The following is a 15,651-nucleotide window of genomic DNA, read 5'->3' as shown; positions in this document are numbered from 1 at the left end:
CCTATCATAGAATTCCTCATAAAGGGCTATTCTAGTACTAGAATGGTAACCATTATTGTAAGCAAACTCTACCAAAGATAGATGCTCAGCCCAATTGCCATCATAAGAAATCACACACACACGAAGCATGTCCTACAATGTCTGAATAGTCCTATCTACTTATCCATCCATCAGCAGATGAAAAATAGTACTCAGACTAAACTTAATACCCAACCCCTTCTGAAAATACCGCTAGAAGTGAGATGAAAACTGTGTCATGATCATATATAAACAAAACAAGTACCCCATCCAGCTTTACAATCTCATAAAGATACAACCTCGCATAGTCCTCAGCCGAAAAGTTAGTCCGCACCGATAATAAGTAAGTCGACTTTGACATTCTATCCACGATGACCCAAATTGAATCAAATTTATTTCGACATAAGGAAGGCCAGTACTGAAATCCATATTAATTACCTCCCATTTCCATTCAGTCAATTCTATTTCCTAATAAAACCCACCAGGCCTCATGTGCACAACTTTGACTTGTTGGCACACCATGCATTTGGCCACAAAATCAGCCACATCCCTCTTCATACCATTCCACCAATACATCTCTTTGAGGTCATGTCACATTTTTGTCGAATCAAGATGAACAACATAGCACGATCCATACGCCTTGACAAAAAATGCTATGTCTCAAACCATCGACGTCAGGAATAAAAACCACCCTTGGTACCTCAAGGTACCATCACCACTAATCTCAAATACCATCACCTTTTGACCACCAATGTTACTCTTGATTTTTATCAAGATGAGATATAGCATTTACTTTTTCCTTGATCTCTGAACCAAGAGATGATTGAACCACTTCCAATACTATCACACTATCATAATTGGAATCAAAGAGATAAACTTCAAGATTAGCTAAGCTATGAATATCCTTTATCGATTTCTGCTTCTCCTTATCCACATGAGCCAAACTCCCCATGGATAACCTGCTAAGAGCATCAACAACTATGTTAGCTTTACCTAGATAGTAGTGAAGACTCATATCATAGTCTTAGAGAAGCTCCAGCCATCTCCTCTGCTTGAGATTTAGCTCCTTCTAAGTGAACTGTAGACTCTTATGATCAGAAATGATGTCCACGTGTACTCCATATAAATAATGCCGCCAGATTATTAAAGAAAAAGCCACCGCTAAAAGCTCCAAATCATGAGTAGGATAATTTTTCTCATGCACCATCAACTGTCCGAAAGCATAGTCAATTACCTTCTCATGCTGTATTAACATGCAACCCAGCCCCACTCAGGATGCATCACAATAAACCATAAACCCCTATTGCCTTCGGGTAATGTAACAACTAGACCCAAAGTTAGCTTATCATTAAGCCTCTCGAAACTCCCCTCACAAGCATCCGACCAAGAAAGGTTTACCTTATTATGTGTTAACTTAGTCAATGCGGTAGCTATTGTCGAGAAACTTTCTGTAAACCCCCTACAATACCCATCCAAACCTAAAGCTCTAAATGTTGGTTGGAGTCATAAGTCTAGGCCATCTTTTATCCACAGCCACCCTTTATGGATCCACCATGATCCCCTTACTAGAAATAATATGACCAAGAAAATTCAGAGCATTCAACTAAAACTCGCACTTGGAGAACTTTGCATACAACTATTGCTCTTTTAAGGTCTGCAACACCACGCAGAGGTGATTAGCATAATCCACGTCACTCTTAGAATACATCAAGGTGTCATTAATGAACACAAAGATAAAAAGATCTAGAAACTGCCTGAAAACTCTATTCATCAAATCCATAAATGCCACCGGGGTATTAGTCAAACCTAATGACATAACCAGGAACTCAAAGTGCCCATACCAAGTTCAGAAATCCATCTTAGAGAGATCCTCCTCCTAATCTTAAGTTGATGATACCTAAACTGAAGATCTATCTTAGAAAAGAATTTGGCACCCTATAATTGATCAAACAAGTTATCTATCCTTGAAAGAGTATACTTGTTCTTGATTGTTACCTAATTCAATTGTCGATAGTCAATGCACATCTGAAGTGAACTATCTTTCTTTTGCACGAATAACACTGGTGCACCTCACAGGAATACACTAGAATGGATTAAACCTTTATCTATAAGATTCTTAAGTTGTTCCTTGAGTTTCCTTAACTCAGCTAGAGCCATTTAATAAGGAGGAATAGATATTGGACAAGTGTTCGAAACCAAATCAATACCAAACTCAATCTCCCTATTCAGAGAAACACTGGGAAGATCATTCGAAAGACCTCAGAAAACTCATTTACCATTGGAACTGAATAAAATGAAGGACCTTCTGAGTTAGAATATTTAACCCAGACCAGATGGTAGAGAAACCCTTTGAAGATTAACCTCTAAGCTCTAAGGTAAGAAATAAACCTCCACCTAGAAGCTAAGGAACCACCCTCTCACTCTATATCCAGTCCACCAACGAACCTAAAGACAACCTTACAGGTCTGATAAGTTAAGGATGTGTAACAAGAGTGTAACCAATCCATCCCTAGAATAGCATTAAAATCCATCATATCAAGTTCAAATAAATTGATCAAAGTCTGCCTATTACCAATAGATACCACACACCTCTATAGATACTTTACCTTATGATTAAAACCAAATACACAGCCACAAATAGGGTCACATAACAGAGAGTGGACCCTGGATCAAGCAAATAATACATGTCATAAGAAAAGAGCTATAATGTCCCAGTAATGAAATTAGGTTATGCCTTAGATTCGTGACGACTAGCAAGAGCATATAACCTATTCCAACCTGCAGCAGTGCAAAAAGCAGAAATAGATACAGAAATAATACCTTTTGGTACAGGAGCAAAGGATGAAGAAATCAAAGCCTTACTTTCTACCAAGGTACCCTCACCAATTGGATAGTTTCTAAGCATATAGCCTAGATGACCACATTTGAAACACTTTTCCCTCCCTTCATCACAAAAACCCCTATGCACCCAACCATAAAATTGCCAAAGAGGGCATGATGAGGGTGACTGAGCCCCACTTGCCTGAGATTGGGCACCCAGTGCCCAAAAATTGTTGCCACTTGCTAACGCCTATCACATGACTATTTCAAATAAAGAGCACTAGCTATATAGAAGGAACCAGAGCTTCCTCAAAAGACCTGAACTTCTTACCCTGCCTTTCCTCAAACTCAACCAGCTTTATCTTTCCTTTTTCCACTAACTACATGTAAATAATCAACCTAGAAATATCCATATCCTTGATAAACAATGAAGTCTTGCTTTTAAGGATCAACTCCTGAGATAGTATAAATGTGAACTTGTATAAATATGAACTTTCTTATCTTTACCTGCATATCAGACACCATATTCATAGCATACCTTGACAACTGATGAAACTTTAAGGCATATTCCTTGAACGAAATCTTTCTCTTCTTCAGATTAACAAATTCCACCACCTTTGCTTCCCTCAACTCCTAAGGAAAAAATTGAGAAAGTCTCCTATAAGGTCGACTCTTCAACATCACCTCGCATCCTATCCCACTCCTCATACTATTGGTATGCCATATCCTTAAATTATTAAGCCACAAAATTCACCCCTTCTATATTTGTGGGTTGCATTACCCTTAAAAAATTTTCTATTTTATCCCTGAGGATCCTCCTCTATCTTCACACCAGTAAAAGTATAAGGATTCATTTTCATAAACTAGCTAACCTTTGTGGCCTTAATAAATGAAATAGAAGATCCATCCCACTCAGCCTGAACAGTAACCAACTAAGCAATAATATGAATTGTTTGGCAAAATTTTACATTAGTCACCTCATTTTGAGGAGGACTAGTAGAAACCGATGGAACACCAGAAATATAAAGGACTGGACCCCTAGATTATGTATGGATCCCCCGTATCCCTTCAACATTGTCCGTAGCTGAGATAAAAAGGTTACCTTATGCCTCAGATCATCTAGGCATGATATGAAAAGTGAACAAACCAGAATTAAAGAAGATTCTAATACTTGGACTCTAAACTTGAAAATAGAATACCAAGAAAGTAAAACATTCCTAAATGCCTTATAGCCTCTCCCTTATGAGTGTGGAATGCTACACACCCCAAAAAGAGACTATACTCTACACGACTTTGTGGACTCCCCATTAACCATGAACCTAAAGCTCTGATACTAACATGACATGGCCCGACTAGGGGCCTTGTTGTAATAGGCATCTCAAGTCTAACAAGGGCCAGAGATAACCCCCGATACCCAACCCAACCATCCAGCATATACCCTATCGAATGAATTTCAAACATATAACAAGATAGAATTTTTGTATAACCCAAGACTTTGGGATAGGTCTATGGCCGTGATCAACCAAACGAGTCCAACCATTTGAAACTCAATCGATAACTATGACCGAACTAAAACCATAATCAAAACCAAATAATAACCAAACCAAGTTCCATAACATAACATAAAAGGATGGAACAGTGAGAATTTTGGTCCAACAGTATCAACCCCAACACTAAAGATGACACAAATATCGATCTCACTCATACCAACCATAGTAATTCCCCAAAAGCCTTTAACCAAAAGAAAACCAATATCCGATTGGGACATTCCTCCAACCATAGCTAAAACCAATATCCATAAAGTATCCAAAATAAATAAAGATTTCCATGATATAAAATGGAGCCTTCTAGAATATGGAAGCTCACAACTTTAATCCAATCGAGCTGATCTCAAAATTCAATCACTAAGCAGGAGGAATAAAATGGTTAGTTCTTGATCATGTGGGGATATAGCCGCCCAAAGATGGATTAGTAAGTGAACGCTAGAAAGTACCTAGGATAAGGATAAAATAATGTCTCCCAGTAAAACCAGGTAAACCAACTATATACAAAAAAACCATACATATATATAACCTTACCGAGAAAGAAAGTCGGATTTAGCATACATTTAAAACCATAAACCTGGGTATGTGTAGATTAACCATCCTAGAACCATTTACATGCTATATGGGTCCAGTGTAACCCCCTGAACGAGCCCCAATGTATGTAGCCGTACAAACCAAAAATACCATATTATTAGGGGATTCTTGAGTACACTTCTCTCTCTATAATACATATGTACAGTGTACTTAGAGGATTTCTATGTACCTCATAGTATCATATATGGTCGTTATGACCATCCCGTTATGTCAGCAAGCATGATTTTCCAGTGTCATCCTATTAGGCTCGCACCTTCCCAGTTAGCTATCATACCTTACAATTATTACCTAATTAAAACTATTTCCAACCAACTATTCCATTATTATTATTAACCAAGGCTATAAGAAGCGGTATCGTCATACCGACTATAGCTTCTAAGAAATGTCCTTAGACAACCTTTTTATGTAAAAGGATTCCCATGTACCCATAGATTACATTATCAAGTAAACTTGGAGGACTCACATGTACCCCACAAGTGTTCCATTGTAAAGTTTGCTTAAGGGAATCCCATGTACCCCACAAGTTATTCATTAACATGCATACTTGGGGGATTCCATTATACCCCACAGAGATGTTTATTTAACCGTAAACAAGACCACCATACCTTACCATTTAATCATTCTAAGCCATTTAAAAAATTTATACCATTTAGGGAACCATTACCAAACTATACCATGCAATAGTTCCATTATGAGTCCAACAATATAGTAAAAGCATTATCATAGGTATTTTATCAAACATGTCAGGGGAACAGTATTTCCAAAACTAGTTCCAATTACCAATTTACCATTTCCATGCAACCAATTATCTCAACCACCATTAAACCATGTAAAAATATAATTAAAACATAAGAAAACCATAACCAGGCATTTAATATAAAAGCCCCAATAGATATTTCAAAACCCCAAACCCATACAATAATCATGCCGTGAAAACATTGTCTAAATCATGCCTTTAGTTGAAACTAACAATGAGGGAGAATTATCTTACCCTAAATTGAGTAGATTATGGAGAGAAATCACCAACGCAATCCCTAAATAGACCTCCTTAGTAAAATACTAGCCTTTCTTTACCCAAGAGCCTTAGAGAGAACTGTAGAGTGTTTAAGAGAGTTTTCTAAGTGTTTAATGATAGAATAATAGGGTAAATAACCTCCTAAGTAGTTTAGAAGTCATGGGGCCGTAATAGGTTAAGTGGGGAAATGTCAAGATTGTACCCACTTAAACTACATAAAAATCTCATAATAGGATATGACTATACCATACCGGTTGGACCCTCCAATACAGTGGTACCCACCACCTGTACCCTAGGTCTCATTCTTGGACCCAACACTATCCAACATACGATTTAGCTAAATCAAGTCATACCCAAGCATACGAAGAGTACCTTTGACCTGTACCTCCGGTAGAATAGAGTCATAAGAGGTTTGAACATTGTGCACTATATGAGTCCATAGTATGGCTCGTACCCTGGCTTACGGCTCATGGTGAGCCACTCGTACTCAGATCTAAGTTATTTTACCAAGTCTAAGATCAAGTGAAGAAAAAACCCAAAAAAAATGACCAGTATCCAACTATATGACTCATACCGACCCAAGTCGTACCCATTCTAGAAATCAATCCAACCCACCAACCAACACTAGTCAGCATACAACCAAGGCATATTACTTGTATCTCATTATACGACTTGTACCCACCAGTCATATGTTTTCCAGAAACCATAAATCATAAAAAATTCTAGCGTTCCAAAACCTAGGGTATTTCACCCTACTTTTTTTGTCACTGCATATTTAAATTCATACTCCCAACTCCGAGGTCATTCTACGACTTATGGCTCATAACACCCTCAACCATATTATCTCTCGAATAGAAGCTCTATCTAATAATCTACGCACATAGTTTATCCTCTCATGGGTGATATCTATAATGAAGGATTATAAATAAGGATATAAGCTTTTGAATCAAAGGTCTAAAACACACTTGTGGGATCCTCTCAAGCTCTTTATGCAATTTCTAAAATATATGATAGTTTTCTATGTGAGAACCACTTAGTAGGAAATTTATCTTTACTTCTTATATTACCTCAAAGATTAGACATAATCCAAGTAATTTACTAGTCTACATAGGGGATTGCTTTATTGTACGATTTATAGTATAAAAGTGTAAGAAACTTTTCTTAAATGTCTATAGTCCATTATTTATAGAACAGCTGCCCTCACAATCATAAATAAGATCCTACTAACATTACTCAATAAACTCCCTAGGATACTTGAAATATATGCTTTGATACCAAGTTTATCACACCTTGAATCTATACCCTAGATGTAACCATAATCTAGTATGGCATAACTATAAAATGGCATGCATTACACTGATGTGGAAGCTAAAATCATGAGCTAACTTTTGAAATAAATATAAAATAAAAAGAATATAAACTTTTATTGACTAAAATAATGAATCTTATAAAACTTCTTACTTCTTACTCAACTTGATTGTCTGTCTATGAAGCCTCTACTATAACTGAATATGACTAGCTACAAGAAAAAAATAAAAATTTATTACTAGGATAATTGGTTGATCCTCTATAATAATGAGGACTCACTAAAATGTGATAGATGAACCCTACTGAAGAGTCTAATTTTGTACCTACATATCGGTAAGCTACATAAACAATAGGATGTAGCTTAAGAAAAGTATGTGTCTGTACAGGAATGGTACTAAGTATGTAACGCAAAAGCTAAATGAATAAAATCATAGTTATGTCATAACTTAAGGAAATAACTAAACTGTGACTTTCATTAATTTAAGTGCCAAACTAAGAATAAAAGTAGTTAAAGGCCATAAATAAGGATTTCTGAAAATAGTGCATATTTTGTATCAAAAACTGTATAATGATAATACCAAGTAAACTATAAAAATATTATTAAATCCTTAGGTGAAAGTTTCTTACCACCAACAAACATCATGTGATCTCATGATTCCTAGTGGCATACACCTACACTAGAAAAAGATTATTCTACTTAGTCAAAGTTAAAAACATATACATTAGGATTCTTAAATCGTGCCTCTTCGACAAAATCAATGGTGGCGATGTAGTTTTAGAATTTCGGTTATCTGAACACTTATTATCTCAGTGCCAAATAATTCTTCCAAAATATAGTAGTATTAATATCATATAATGTGATATATCTAAATGTCAAAGTTATTCATAAATCATAGTGGACATTATCAAATGTCATAATATTTACCAATCTTACTGCTATGAGGCTAATCTCTATATCATGTCATATATCATATATTGAAAATCATGTATCTAAAATATGTCTTGTAAATCATGCTTATAACATAAATCATGAAAATATGCATAGCTTTGTAGAATCGAAAAAATAAAGTTTGTATTTCACAATATCATAATGACTCCAAAATTATGCTTAGATATATAAGCTTCAAAAATAATATATAAAAATATGTCAAATCAAAAGGGAAATAAGAAAACATAGTTAGGCTTAAGAATAAATACAATATTTATTAAATCCATGATCATAAATAAAGACATTAAGAAAATTGTGCAATTTGCTAAAAAAAAAAAAGGAACTTAAAAGTGGGTTTATAAACCCTAACCATGAACTAAAATTTGTGAAAATAGTTTTTAATATGAGGATGGGAAAAAATCATCATTAAAGTCCTACATACCTTAATTGCTTTTCAGTAGGTCAAGGAGGAACGCTAGCCTGAGAAAGAAGTTTCAAGAATTTAGTTGATGGAATCTTGATTGAATTTTTCTTGAAAATCCTAGGGTTATGATGTAGGATTTCATTAATCATCTAAAAAACGATTAAAATACTTGAAATTACTTAGAATTGCATAGAAGAAACTTAACTTAGGGATAGAAGATAAGGACAGGAGTATTACCAACTTATGACTGATGGATAAGAGAAATAAAGTGGAAAATATTGAAAAACGACCTTTTATGAATCATGTTGGCCATTTTTGCTAGCTTAAGGTGAGGTTGCATATCTAGCGGGCAGTTTTCCATAGTTCTGCCTTGGATCATCAAAGTGAGCGGTTTCTAAAATTTTTAGGATAAGTTTGGCGAGCTAGTTTGGCGTATTGTTAAACTTTCCAGCATTGACATGTTTTAGTAAAATAGTCATAACTTTCTAGTCCAAAATTGAATTAAAAAATTATTGGTAATATTTAAAAAAACTCATAGATTTTTAATTTGGTGGGTAATGGGTTGAAAAACTCTTTATATTCTAGGTGTAATGCTTATTTGGAGTTGACCCTAGTAAATTTTTACACGAAAACTCAATAGGTAAAGAAATTTTCAACTCAACTTTATGTTAGATGTTCTAGTGACCATAATTGATATTTAAAACTCTTTTCAAACTAAAGCATTGGTTTTAACACCTATGTACAATTAGGAATAATCATATTTAGGTCTAAACGCATTCATAGAACTATTCAAATCTTAGCTTAAAGGTTCAAGGTATTAAACAGAAAGCAAATTAAATGATTTCTAATTGATTTATAGATTTGAAGACTAGATTTTTTATCTTTGAATAATATGGTGAAAACTAAGAATACTGGAAAAAAATATAGGGTGTTACATTGTAATAATCGAATATATCATTATTTAAAGTCACCTTGGTATGGGAATGGGGTATTGAGAATTTTGAAAATATGGTTCTGGACTAATATTAATAGACTTTGTAAAAAAGTTTTGGAGTTTTGAAATTATGGGTTAGGCTGACGTCATAATGATATAGAAAAAAAATTTTGATTATAGCAGTGTCGTTATAGTAGACAGTCGGTCGTTATAGCAGAATGAGGGGACTAAAAACTCAGTCATGATTTTTAATATTTTCCTTTCTTCTCTTCAGTTGCAAAAAAAAATGAGTTTTTCTCTAAAAATCCTTCTAGGGTTAACTCATGGCCTTGCAGTAAGGGAGAATGAGGAAAATGTTCAGATTGGGTAAAACACATGGTTTTCTTACAAAATTCACACCAAAAATCACTATCATGTAGTCAAAAGCTCACATTTATGCCTCTATAGAATTTATTCAGCATTCAGGTAGGTTAGGTTTGACCGAGTAGTTTAGACCTGGGTTAGAAAACATAGGCATGACATATATTAAAGGGAGATTTCATGATTAGGCCTTTAGAATGGTGTTGAAATGGATAAAAAGGATGAAAACCCAACTACTTGGGTGGGAAATTATTGTTATCTAGTGATATTGAAATTTGTCAAGTAATTAATGCATTTGATTTTGATGTTATTCATCCTTGTATGATTAAAAATGATGTTGCTCTCAAAAATTGAGTTACCTATTAAATGTCAAATTAAAGGTGGTTAGTATGGGTGGATCCCAAACAATCTATGATGGTTAGTGTTGGTGAATTTTGAAGAATCTATACTAGTAACTAGAGGAACAAAAGTCTTATAAAGTATCACTATTAGAAAGGAAGGTTGGATGCATTATGGCAGACTATAGTGAAGACACATACCTTAGACATGGTAAGCCCTGCAAGTCCTAAATTATGTATGAATTGTAGGTGATGGTCAATGTAGTTGAAACCCAACTTATTTTATGTATGCATAGTAACTATTCAGTCATATTGCTTGTTATAATGCATGTTCAAGAAAAGTGAATGACTATTTGATATCCTCAGTGTTAATAACATGCAATCAATTTATATGGAAATCATATTGGTTTTACAAGTGTTATTACCTTCAGCATTATGGTTGTGATTTTCTATATGATACAGCTTGATAGAAGCCACCATTAGGGCTCGAGGATAGGTCACGTTGGAAGTGTTGTTTGATGGAAGAATCCTTTAGGAAACCAGGTTTAGCCACATTCGAGAATCAGTAATGAAATAAGTATTCTTAACTCCCTCAGTAGGGTCCAATAGATCTGGTACCTATCATTCTCTACAATCAGTGTATATTGTATCCATTTTATGTCTATCTTCTAGGCCTTGTCCGTATACTCTCCTTTAGATATATTTAGTAACCTGAGTACTTTATTTATAGTAGCCACGTCCATGAGAACATTCACTCTTCTAATATAGATGGTGGGGTTAGGGTCGTCCTAAAGTGGGATAGGGAGTATGGAATAGAAATCCCTAACCCAACCCAAAACCTTAGTTGGAGGAGCCTCTACATGTGGCATCTAATCAAACTCCTAAAGCCAATTATAGAATTCAAGGACCTTTCTCTCCACTCCTCTTATTATAAAACCCCACTCATAATAGAATCTTGTCCTCCAGTAGTCTTAAAATCTCTCTAGAAAATTTCATTGGAAAACCTCATGAAGGCAGGGGCATCTTCTTTATTTCCCACCATAGGGGTAGTAAATCTACAAATCTTGGTAAGAAAACAAGTTAGAACATGTAAGTATGTCAAGTAAATCAAACATTTAGAAAAAGGCCAAGTTGATTATTGGCTGGGAGGCTACTGCCTGAGCTTTCTGTTATAGCATACTACATCTTGCTACTACAATTACACTATGATAGGAATTTTTTTGTTGCAATAGAGTCAACATAGCAGGATAAGGCCGCTATAGCGGCCTTCACTATCCCAAAACTCAAGAGGTGCATAAATGGCCCCTTTTAACAAAAAATCATACTGTTGGCATTTCGAGCTTAAATTAGGGTTCATAAAGTATTCTAGCACTAGTTTAAGTAAATATTTAGGCATAAAAACTTCTAAAACATGCCCAAAATGTTAAAACAAAACCAAGAATATGCTTTCACATTCATCACTATTTCGAGCTCCATTTGATCATAAATTCCTTGATTCTTACATCCAAAATGAAATAAAAGCATTGTAAATGTAAAAAAGTACACATGCTTTGACATTAGCCCAAATTAACCCCAATTTTGAATTCACAAACCCAACTAAGAAAATCTTTTCTTTGAATTTAAGTAGAATTTATGTAAAAGGGCGAGTAACAAAGTAAATAGGTGAATTATATGGATAATTGCCTTGTTTTTTTATGTTGGAAGCAAAGTGATCGGGGAGGGAAGGACATTTTTTGGGTGGAAAAGGAAAGAAATAGATGAGAAACCTATTTCTCACCCCCTTTAAACTACTTGATCCAACTATAGCGATCCTATCCTACTATAATGATTTTACTATAGCGTGAATATTCTCAATGTAGAGGGATGCAATCTATCAGAGTGTGGAAAGATTTTTGTTTGTCATGTTATATAATTTTTTTCATCCTAAAATATTGATGAGGCTCTGAATAACTTGGACGCTCCAAAAATATTTTTGTCCAAGTGGGCTCGTGTGATCCTTTATAAGGAAGGATTCACGACAGAGGAGTGTAATAATAATGTGCGACTCAAAAATTTTATTTATAAGGGAAATGAAATTTTGGTGATTTCACTTAATTATTGTAAATACATAATATCTTAGAGAGAGTTATGGTCTAAATTAAATTTGTACCATTTTTTCTAACTATGATCATTTGGAAACAGACGATAGATAACTTGGTATCTGTAATAATGACCTATTTTGTTGTTATTAAAAGGAACCTCATTTCGGCACGGGGTTCAAAGAATTTTGAAAATGAGGTCCCGGACTTATATTGATATACATGGCAAAAAAAATTAAAATTTATAATTTTAAGTCGGGATAACATCACCTCTCTATATCAGAAATTTCCATGCTATAGTAGCAGCTTATCGCAGCTTATAGGCTTCTATAGCAGGATAAGGGGATTATAAACTCAATCATAATTTTTAATATTTCCCTTTCTCCTCTTCAGTTGCAAAAAAGATGAGGATTGATCTAAAACCACTTCTAGGGTTACCATATAGCCTTGGAGCAAGACAGAAAGAGAAAAATTCTTAGATAGGATAAAACCCATAGTTTTCTCACCAATTCACGATGAAAATCACTAACAGGAAGTTAAAAGCTCACATTCATGCCTCCATAGCAGCTTATTGGCACCTAGGTAGGTCAGGTTAAATTGAGCAGCTTAGACCTATATTAGAAATCATAGGATTATGTAGATTAATGGGAGATTTCATTCTTAGGTCTTCAAGAATGGTGTTAGGATGGATAAAAGGATGAAAAATCAATTATTAGGGTGCAAAATTATTGTTATTTGGTATATCAGAATTTATCAAGTAACTAATGTGTTTTCATTTAATGTTGTTCATCTTTGTATGATTAAAATAATAGGGTACCCAAAAATTAGGTTTGAACATAATAAATGCCTAAATAGAGATTGTTACTATTGGTGAATTTTGTGGAATCTATGGTGGATAATATTGGTGGATTCTGAGAAATCTATGATGGTTAGTGTTGGTGGATTTCAAGGAATATATGATGGTTAGTTTTGATGGATTCCAAAGAATCTATGATTGTATCAAGAGAAATGGAAATCTTGTAAAGTATCAATGTTAGGGTGGAAGCATGGGTGCATTATGGCGAAATATATGTGCGGACGCATGACTTAGACATGATAACCCATAGCCAAGCCCTAAACTATATCAATGTTAGGGTGGAAGCATGGGTGCATTATGGCGAAATATATGTGCGGACGCATGCCTTAGACATGATAACCCATAGCCAAGCCCTAAACTATGTACAGATTATAGGTGATGGTTTAATGTAGTTGAAACCCAACATGTTTAATGTGTGCATGATAATTGTTCCTTCATATTTCTTGTTATAATGTATATTTAAGGAAAGTGAATAACTATTTGATATCCTAAGTGATAATCACATACAATAAATTTATATGAAAATCTTGTTGGTTTTACAAGTGTTATTACTGTCATTATTGTGATTATGATTTCTGGGATATCAGTTGATTATTTTGAGATATACCGAGAAATTGAACATCGTCACGGTAATTATTATTATTACTATTATTATTATTATTTGATAACTGGTATTGGGACATTTTCATGAGCTTGGAGATATAAGGTTGGAAGGCATTAGATGTATGGGATTTTGGTACATGGACAAGAGCTCATCCAAAGTAGATCATATCCAGTAGATGATCATAAGACCCTTATAATATATGTACAAGTATTGGTGAGAGTGACAGTTTTTTGAGTTAATTGGATTTATCTGTTACTTTATATATAGATATAGATATAGATATAGATATAGGTATAGATATATATCCATGAGAAGACTGGGATTATGTATTGACTTGTATAATTGATTTCTTGTGTTTATTGGGCTTATGTGTTGACTTGCATATTTAGTTCCTTGGATGGACTAGTCTTATGTATTGACTTGCTATAGTTGGTTTCTTGAATAAAACTGGGATTCATAATGATTAATATTGTTTTTGTTAGAATATATCCTTGAATGATCCAGGTTAGATTACAAATGATTGATATCCTCTTCAAATGTTTATTTACTAATATTTTATGATCGAGTCATGGTTAATTGGCTTGGAGTCTTGTTGGTAGTCATGATTGACTTGAGTTGTTGTCTATTTGACTAGTAATTGACTGAACTCTTTGGTACTGTTGAATAAGGTTAAGTATCATAGTCTTAAACAAAAGCTTTATGGGAGATGTTCATGGTTGTGAGTGTGGTATGGGTAAGGTCAATGATCTAATGGTTAGTATGGTGGAGATAGGGAAGGCGGGGTGTGTTGTCTTGCTATTTAATTTCTCTAGTTTCAAACGAATCTCAACTTTCTAGAGAGTTTGTATAATTGAACTAGCAAATAAGGTTAAATATTATGTAAGAATCTTAAAAAACAAGTGGTTAAGGGTAAGAAATCTTGGGGATTGGGTATCGTTGAATTCACACATAATTACAGGATAAGGTCTAACTTAATGACATAGTGAATAGATGGTGATTATTCATGAATATGATAAAGGAAAATTGCTCACAATTATTAGGATAGTAAAAGCCACAGGTTTTAAGGAATTATCATAGCAAAAGATCTTTGACTAAATAATTCTCAAGTTGTATGTTTCATTCTAGATATTTATGTGATGTTTATGTGATTTAATTTGGATTGACCAATGATGATTAACAGTACATGCTGTTTGTACTAATACAACTCTTGTTATACCCTTTTCTAGGGTATAGTCTAATTACAGGATTAGTAGATGTTTCATGCTTGACACGGTAAAGATCTGTAGAAGCTTCTTTCCTTGGTTCTTATGGGGGAAGTAGGGTCATGTGTATAGTAGATGTTTCATGCTTGATAAGTTAAAGATCTCTAGCAGCTTCTATTTTTGGTTCTTATGGTGGAAGCAGGGTCATGTGTATTGTTTCTAATTTTTCATAGTAGCTCCTGTGCGTGTTTACATAGTTCCTTGGAAAAGGTTTTCAGTTGCATTTAAAAAATTTAATTGGTTGTAATAAATAAGGTATTTTATAGTTTCTTATTGACTTCCGCATATATCTTTTAAATGGGTGGTAAGAGTTCTCTTATCTAGATGAATTAGAGTAGTGCCCACAGAATCTGGGTAGTTGAATCTTGACATACATCCTCTCTCTAGCCTTGTCTAACCTGAATTACTTTTAATCCCCTTGTATCCACCCATTAGGTCATTTTGAGTACTAGAACTCATTTCCCTAAAAGGCTTTTCTCTTCAATTTTTAATGGAAATTTGGAATTATTTATTACTGATTTATGTAATTAATAGATAATTTTAGATAATTAATTTAGTTAGTTGTTAA

The sequence above is a fragment of the Capsicum annuum genome, chromosome 10 (genome assembly GCF_002878395.1).
Source record: "Capsicum annuum cultivar UCD-10X-F1 chromosome 10, UCD10Xv1.1, whole genome shotgun sequence".
In the NCBI taxonomy this organism is placed as follows: Eukaryota; Viridiplantae; Streptophyta; class Magnoliopsida; order Solanales; family Solanaceae; genus Capsicum; species Capsicum annuum.
The sequence above is the reverse complement of the archived record's forward strand: the minus strand, read 5'-3'. Positions refer to the sequence as shown.